We start from the raw sequence: 9701 nt of genomic DNA on the forward strand, positions 1-9701 counted from the left end.
GGCCACCTTCATTTGATTTTTTTCATTAATTCCCTTGAAATTCCTGACCTTTTGTTCTTCCATATGAATTTTTGTGTTATTTTTCTAGGTCATTAAAATATTTTCTTGGGAGTCTGATTGGTATAGCACTAAATGAACAGATTAGTTTAGGGAGTATTGTCATCTTTATTATATTTGCTCGGCCTATCCAAGAGCATTTAATATTTTTCCAATTGTTTAAATCTGACTTTATTTGTGTGGAAAGTGTTTCATAATTTTGCTCATATAATTCCTGACTTTCCTTTGGTAGATAGATTATGTTTTTATTGCTGAAGCTTTCATTGGTTTTGATTGAGACCAAGGACAGTAAAAAAAAAAAAAAAAAGGATATACATTCATTTCAATCATCTACTTTTTATTTTAGTTTGATAGTTCCAGAAATTAATAGATCATTTTAAAGAAATTCAACCCAGGAACAAATTTCTTAATTAGGCATAGTTTAAAATTTAGGTAAAAATAACAATTTCTTTAAAATGAGAGAACCATTATAAAGTTTAGACAGTTGTGGGTATGGCAATATATCTAGTCAATATAACATGCTTCTATTTCACTTTTGGTCTTAAATTTTCTTACTTGGGGCAGATAGTTGGTATAGTGGATAGAGCACCAGCCCTGAAGTCAGGAGGACCTGACCTCAGACCTTTAACACTTACTGGCTGTGTGACCCTGGGCAAATCACTTAACCCCAATTACCTCAGCAAAAACAAAATAAATTTTCTTACTTCTAAATAAACATGATTGAAAAAGTGAAAAAAAAGAAAGATCAGATCAAAAGGGAATAAATGAGAAGGAAAAAACAAAGGAACAACAACAAAAGAAGATGAAAATATTATACTGTGATCCACATTCAATTTCTATAGTCCTCTGGTTGCTGATGGCTCTATCACAAGTCTATTGGAATTGCCTTGAATCACCATGTTATTGAAAAGAGCTGTATCCATCACAGTTGATCATCATACAGTCTTCTTGTAGCTGTGTAAAATGTTCTTTTGGTTCTGCTCACTTCACTTGGGATCAGTTCATATAAGTCTCTCCAGGCTTTTCTTACAGAACAATAATATACCATTACATTAATGTACCATAACTTATTCAGCCATTCCCCAACTGATGGGTATTCACAGATGGGAATGCAGAGAATTTTTACCTTTTCCCCTAAGAGTCAAGAGTTTGAAATACGAGATTCCAGAATACAAAGTAATTTAGCCAACTAAACAGTATAATCTCACAGGGGAAATCATGGATTTATATTGAAATAATGGGCTTCCAAACAGTCCTGATGAAAAGCCTAGAGTTGCATAGAAACTTTGAGCTATAAACATAGCATTCAGTAGAAGTCAGACAAAGTTTGCAGGTGAAAGCATGTCTATGTTCACTTTTAGGGATAATGTTCCATCAATGAGCCATTCCCAAGCAACATCATGCCAACATAGAGATTTTAGAAGAGCAATAAACGTCTTTGGTGGACTCTAACAGAGAGAAACAGGTGACTTCTTCTTATCCAAAGAGAAATGATGGATCCTGGAGAGAATGAGAAGACCACTGGAAAGAAGCTTTATCTTAACATTTATGGACCCAAAAAATCCAATAAGCATGTATTAAATTCCTGTTGTATATATTTCAGGCACTGTGATCAAGTATAAATCATATGTACTTTTTATTTTTCACCAGATCAAAATAAAGGTTGTTCTGTATTTGTCATATTATTATCCTGATTGTTCACATGCAAGCCTAAGGTCATTTATACTTAATTTGTGCACAATTAAAAGCCACATTCTGATGTCCCCTGGGGAAACAATGGCTTCATGGTAAAAGCTCCTCTGGGAGGCCAAATTGTATTGGGGAAAGAACTTTGGTTGCCACAGAGTCAGAGGATCTGGGTTCAAATGCTGCTTCTGAGGCTTAGAACCTGTGTGACCCTGGAAAACAATTTGTTGGGCATCAGTTTCTTCTCCCCTGGCTGGGAGGGGGATATCAATGAGATCACCAGAGTGCCTGGTATGATGTTTGTTTCCTTCCCTGATGCATGTCTCATAAGAACAGCCACTTGTTTTATGGGTCTTCTTGTGCATAACAGTCTACAGTCAGTGTCTATATTTCTCTGGCTCTATCTCTGCCTTTCTCTATCTCTACATTTCCAGATATATCTTTGTTCTCTGTCAATATGTACAAATTACACAGTGCCTGTATGTACACATGTGGGTATGTCCTGATAATTTTAGCCCTTGGTGATTTAGATCTGCTCCCACCTGACAGTCCAAGACAAAGCTCTGAAAAAGACCCCCCTGTTCCTCCTATCAACGGATCATAATGGACACCTGAAGAAGAGGTAGCCTGAAATGCCCTCAACTTAGGATTCCAAGTATCCATGGCAACTAACAGCCACAATGGAAATCAGGGATGGGAACCAGCTGCTGCTTTCCTGCTGGACAATACAATTTGCCTCTACAGACGTTTTATTTCACCAAAGGTGAGCTGTCTGCCTTAATCTTGATTTTTACAATAAAAGATATAAGATCCACATCCTACTCCATGACCTTCCAACAAGCCAGGGACATCATCCTAGTGCCAACTGACAGGGTTTTTGATACAGGGGCTTCACCTATCTGTTTACGCTTTCACATTTAAATTCATTAAATAATTCAACTCAGCAATCATTTGCAGGGATTGAATCAAACCAGGTAGCAGCAGTCATTCATATAGTGGCAGGGGGCAAACTCTTCTGAAGTTATATAAGTTCATTTGTGCTATCTCGCAAGAAAAGATTTCCTTTTTGCTTTTTAAATTCAGATATTTATAAAGCTCTACATTTGCCCCCTACACACATAAGGTTCTGCCAGAGTCAGATGGTAGGAGGAAGAGTTTATCCTTAGATTGAAAAATTAGACTAGTTTGGCAACTACAGCAATAGATATCACTTCCGGTTTCTCAACTTGGAAGATCTCTAGCATAAATTATGTGAATTTAAGCAAACATCGTTTCCAGCAGTGATATTCATTGTTCTGAAGACCCGCCTAGCTCTGTCTATGTTGAGGATCCTTCTTGTATATAATAGCTCTTTTTGTGGTGGCAAAAAATTGGACATTGATGGGATGCCAATCAATTGATTCATAGCTGAACAAGTTGGGATACACAATGTAATGGAATACAACTTGTTATAAGAAATGATAAGCAACCAGATTTCAGAAAAACCCAGACAGATTTATATGAACTGTTGCATAGTGAAGTAAGCTGAGCCAAGAGAATATGATACACTCTAACAACAGTGTTGGATCATCAGCTATGAATGATTTAGCTCTTTTCAACAACAGAATGATCTAAGACAATTACAAATGTATCATAAGGAAAAATGCTATCCATAACCAGAAAAATAACTGATTGATTCTCAATAGAGATTACTGCATACTATTTTCATGTACTTTATTTTTTGGGGGGAAGTGAGGTTTTTTGGTTTCTTCTTCTTCAACAACATGACTAACATTTTAATATGTTTTACAAGATTGCACACATAGAACCTTGCCTATAACCTTAGAGAAAGGGAAAAGGAGGGGGTAGAAAATTTGAAACACCATATTTTTTAAATGTAAGTTTTACATGTACATATATATTGTATTTAACATATATTTTAACATATTTAACATGTATTGGTCTACCTGCCATCTGGAAGAAGAAAGGGGAAGGTGGGGAAAAATTGGAACAAAAGGTTTTGCAATTGTCAATGGTGAAAAATTACCCATGCATATATCTTGTAAATAAAAAGCTATAATTTAAAAAAGTAAGTTTTATTTGTCTTTCTACTTATTTAAAAATATTACTTAAAATGCTATTGTGCCATAAACAATAACAGAGATCTAATTTCAGATATATCTGAGAAGACTGGTACTGAGTGAAGAGAACAGAAGTACAGAATTATTTATACAATAACAGGAATCTAACAGAGAAACAACGTTGAGCCTTAAGAAGTAGGATTAATATCATGACCAAGTATGATTGCAGAGAAGCAATGAGGATGCACATTTTACAGCTCTAAAAAAAGGTGATGTACTGACTCAGGGTGCAGAATGAGACATATTTTTGGATGTGGCCAATAGGGGAATTTGTATGATTTGAGAATATATTCATATTTTTTCAAAACAGTTTAGTTTTTCTTTCTTTTTTTCACTATATGAGGAAAGGAAGGGAGCTAGGTAGGAGGGAAAATGAGCACTTTTTCATTAAAAAAATTAAGTGAAAGTTGCATTTTTAACATTTAATATTTCAATATTACAGTTATATGTTAAATTTTTTTCTTATATCTGTCTTTAAAACTTTGAGTTCCACATTTTCTCCCTTCCACTCCACCCTCAACTCCCTTTAATAAGGTACATGTGAAGTTATAAAAAAAATTTCCATAAAAATTGTGTTGTGAAAAAAAAATCCTAACCCTCCAAAAATACCTCAAAAATAAATAAAAGAAAAAGAGTATGCTTCAGTCTGTATTCAGACACAATCCGTTCTTTCTTTGTGTAGGAATAGCATTTTTCATCATATGCACTTCAGAGCAGTCAGGGATCATTGTATTGCTCAGATAGCATAGGAATTCACAGCTGATCATCCCACAACATGCTCTTACTTTGTACATACTACATTTCACTTTGCTTGATTACATGGAGAATATTCCAGGTTTTTCTGAGAACATCATACTATTCATTTCCCATAGAACAATAACATTCCTTTATAATGATATACCACAATTTATTCAGCCATTCTCCAATTGATGGACATCCCCTCAATTTCCAATTCTTTGCCCTGAGAAGAGAGTTGTTATAAGTATGTTTTACATGCATGTCCTTTTCCTTTAAAGAAAAATCTCTTTTGGAATTAATGCCTAGTAGTGGTATTGTTAAATCAATGGATGTGCATGATTTTATGGCCCTTTGGACATAATTCATATCTTTTGATTATTTATCATTTGGGGAATGTCTCTTACCTTTTCTTTCTTTTTTTTTTAAATAAATTTGACTCAGTTTTCTATATATTTGAGAAATGAGGCCTCCATTAGAGAAAGTTGGTTTAATTTTTTAATGAATTATTATTGCTAACTGTACTTTCCCTCTGTTTATTCTATTCTCTCTCTCCCTTCAACATGATCCTCCAAAAAAGTGTTTTTCTATTGACCACTCCCTCACCTGATATGCTTTCTTTTCTATCACCCTCATCCCATCTTGAATCCCCATCCACTCCTATTTTCCTGCAGGGTAAAATAGATTTTTATACTGGTATTTAGTGTATAAGTTATTTCCTCTTTGAGCCAATTCTGAGGAGAATAAAGTTCACTCCCTTTCTTTCCCTTCTCCCTCTTCTCCTCCATTGTAAAAGCCTTTTCTTGCCTTTTTTTAGGGCAGATAATTTATGACATTCCACCTTTCCCTTTCCCATTCATCCATTACATTACTCTCTCACCCCTCCATATCATCCTCCCATGTGTGTAAACAGATAGACTTTATCAAGTCCCTTATGTTATCCCTTTCCTGATTACCTCTTTATGCTTCTCCTGAGTCTTATATTCAAAATTCAATTTTTTTTTCAGCTCTGGCCTTTTCATTTCAAATGCTTGATAATTTTCTATTTCACTGAATTTCTACCTTTTACCCTGATAAATTATACTCATTTTTGCTAAGCTGGTGATTTTTGGTTGTAATCCCACTCCATTGCTCTGAGGAATATAATTTTCCAAGCCCTCTGATCCTTTCATGGAGAAGCTACTAAACTTTGTGTTATCGTGAATTTGGCTCCACTATATTTGAACTGATCTTTCTGGATGCTTGCAATATTTTCTCCTTTACCTTGGAGTTCCAGAATATGGCTATAACATTTTTGGAGTTTTCATCTTGAGAGCTCTTTCAGAAGGTGATTGGTGGATTCTTTCAATTTCTAATTTGCCTTCTCATTCTAGAATATCATCACAGTTTTCCTTGATAATTTCTTGAAAGAGGATGTCCAGCACTAATACATTGTTGGTGAAATTATGAATATATCCAACCATTCTGGAGAGCAATTTGGAACTATGCTGAAAAAGTTATCAAACTGTGCATACCCTTTGATCTAGCAGTGTTACTACTGGGCTTATACCAAAGAGATCATAAAGAAGGGAAAGGGATCTGTATGTGCACGAATGTTTTTGGCAACCTTTTTTGTAGTGGCTAGAAACTGGAAACTGAGTGATGCTCATCAATTGGAGAATGGCTGAATAAATTGTGGTATATGAATATTATGGAGTATTATTTTTCGGTAAGAAATGACCAACAGGATGATTTCAGAAAGGCCTGGAGAGACTTACACGAACTGATGCTGAGTGAAATGAGCAGGGCCAGGAGATCATTATATACTTCAACAACAATGCTATATAATGATCAGTTCTGATGGACTTGGCCATCCTCAGCAATGAGATGAACCAAACCAGTTCAAATGGAGCAATAATGAACTGAACCAGCTACGCCCAGCAAAAGAACTCTGGGAGATGACTAAGAACCATTACATAGAATTCCCAACCCCTATATTTTTGTCCACCTGCAGTTTTGATTTCCTTCACAGGTTAATTGTACAATATTTCAGAGTCCGATTCTTTTTGTACAGCAAAATAACGGTTTGATCATGCATATTTATTGTGTTTCTAATTTATACTTTAATATATTTAGCATCTACTGGTCATCCTGCCATCTAGGGAAGGGGTTGGGGGGAAGGAGGGGAAAAATTGGAACAAAAGGTTTGGCAATTGTCAATGCTGTAAAATTACCCATACATATAACTTGTAAATAAAAGGCTATTAAAAAAAAAAGAAAGAAAGAAAGAAAGAAAGATGATGTCCAGGTTTTTTCCCCCCTAATCATGGCTTTCAAATAGACCAATCATTTTAAAATTATGTCAACACACACACACACACACACACACACACACACAGGCAGGCTGTGTATGTAGCAGGGCGAATCCAAGGGAAGCCACTCCATTTCTTTTGAGGATAAAACCAGATGACAATCCCCATCAAGGCACAAATCCCTAGAGAGTTTCTAGTCTAGGCAATTCCCTCGCCTCTTCTTCTTTTTAAAAATTAATTAATTAAAATGAAGCTACTATTAATTTATTATTAACATTCCTTTTGTTTTAAATTTTGAGTTCAAAATTCTCTGTCTCCTTCTAGCCCCTTCTTTACCTACTGAAAAGCAAGCAATATAATATGTCAAAATGTGAAATCATGAGAACCTATTTCCAAATTAGCCATATCAAAAAAAAGAAAAATAAAGAAAGTGAAAAGTGATATATTTCAATGTCCATTCAGAATTCATTAGAGCTCACTCTAGTGAACTGTATTTCTCCATCTTGAGTCCTGTGGAACTTAGATTATTGTACTGATCAAGGTAATCATATCTTTCACAGTTGGCCATTCTTACAATATGACTGTTTCTATGTGCGATGATCTGTTTCTGGTCATCTCACTTTGCATGAGTTCATAGATGTCTTCTCAGGGTTTTTTAAAACCCTTCCATGGCAATTTCTGATAGTTCAATAGTACTCTGTCAGAATCATATGTCACAGCTTGTTCAGCCATTGGTCACTTGATGAGCATCTCCTCAATTTCTTATTCTTTCCCACCACAAAAAGAGCTGTTATAAATATTGTATATATAACTTTTTTCCCTTTTCCTTTTATTTCTTTGGATACAGACCTATTAGTGATATTGCTGGGTCAAACAATTAGGTTTTATATCCTTTTGGGCAGAGTTCCACACTGTTCAACAAAATGGTAGAACCAGAAGACAACTCCAGCAATTCATTAGTTTGTTTATTTTCTTTCATCCTTTTTGGTATTTGTTTTTTCTGGAAGATGTAAGGTGGTAACTCAGTTGTGTTCATTTGCATTTCTCTAAAACTTAGTGATTTAGAACATTCTTTCATATAGCTATAGAAAAATTTTCATTCTTTTGATTTTGTGTTATTGCAGAAAGGAAGCTCCACTCCACTGAAACAGCCAATGAATGGAAAGGCTAGAGTTGGGAAGCAACATATGTCTTTTATCTTTTAGACCCTACCTATAACCTTACTGTAAGTTACAGGCATTATCAAAGATTAAGGCAATGGGGGTGAGGGTGAACAATGGGGAGGAAGAAGGGAAATGGCTCATTGCTAGTAATTGTGCATTTGTATAAACTGTATGTGAGCTTGTACCCAGCAGAGTTCCATCCCTCAAATTTTCTACCAGGGCACTCATGGCCCAGCTCTGCTGGAGAAAGCCCTTAATTCCTGTTGTATTATGTCCTTTATGCCTACTTGGAGGGAAATGTCCTTCTCTATGGTGTTGATGGGGAAAATCCCCTCCAGACTCTGAACTCTGCAAGCCAGGCTCCCTGATATACTTGAGTGAGTCCTAGGCCTTGTTGTTTCTCCTGCCATAGGCCTGTAGTGATTCTGGCCTTTCCATCCATTCTAAAAGTGACCCTTTCTGTGGTCATTGTTCTCCACAATTAGCAGGAATTCCTTGAGAAAGACTCTCTTTATCTACCTGTATGGCACCTGTAACCCTGGCTCTAGGCACATAATAAGCACTTAACCAATGCTTTTCTTGTTTTCCTTTTTTTCCTTCCTTCCTTTATTTACTTTTCAGTTAAACTATTAGTGTTTTGAGCTTTGTAAGTTTGTGTGCTTGTCAGGAATACTGATACAATTGTTGGAGGTGGAAGTGGATTGTCAAATGCTGAAGTTCTCATATTACCTGGAGGTGTGGGAGAATAGCTCAAAGACATGAAAGGTGTTTAAAGGTAACTGTATCCTTCCCTGTAAGAGGGAACTGCTGACCAAATTTCATTTGTCTTTGTTCTTCTTTTGGGATAGGGCAAACTCATAAGAAACTAGTTTTCAGAGGACATAGAGACCAAGTCCTCAGCTGCATGGCAGATCAAGGGATTGTGTGTGTGTGTGTGTGTGTGTGTGTGTGTGTGTGTGTAAGTGTTATTGTGTCTGTCCAATGCTCTATGCCATATCTACTTTACCTAGGAGGAATTCAGGTTGCATTATCACAAAAATGATTGGAGGCTGAGGTAGACAACAGAGAGCCAATCTTGGAGCCATGATATTCTGAGCCCATGTGCTCCCTACTGATTTGGCCACATGAACATAAGTAAATCGTTTCACCCTTCTGTGTCCCAGGAAACTCCCCAGTTTCTGGTTCATTGATATGAGCATCCGGCCTCTCCAAACCAGAGTGCCCTCATACTAAAGAAATCACAGGACTGGAAAAAATAACCATGTAGATGAAACATCGGTGGTAGGAATAGGTGGTGGAGTAAAAAGGAATATTCTTTAAATGAAGTAATTATGGGTGATTTTTAGTTTAATTGTAGGATTAAGTTTCCTCCATTAGAAAAATTTGGCCTTTACAGCAAGTCAGATTAACAAAGATATGCTCTTATGACTAGGTTGCCTATAGATTTAGTGACTAGATTAATTGTGAAGACAGAAATACTTAAAATAAAAGCTGAAATTAAAAATTTTTTTAAAAGATCCAACAAATAATTAAAAATAGGTACTAGTTTTATTAAAATACTAATAGAGTAGATTAACTACTGGTTCATTTGATTAACAAAAACAAAGAAGAAAACCAAATTACCTGCCTGAAAAATAAAAAGGTGAATG

The sequence above is a fragment of the Antechinus flavipes genome, chromosome X (genome assembly GCF_016432865.1).
Source record: "Antechinus flavipes isolate AdamAnt ecotype Samford, QLD, Australia chromosome X, AdamAnt_v2, whole genome shotgun sequence".
In the NCBI taxonomy this organism is placed as follows: Eukaryota; Metazoa; Chordata; class Mammalia; order Dasyuromorphia; family Dasyuridae; genus Antechinus; species Antechinus flavipes.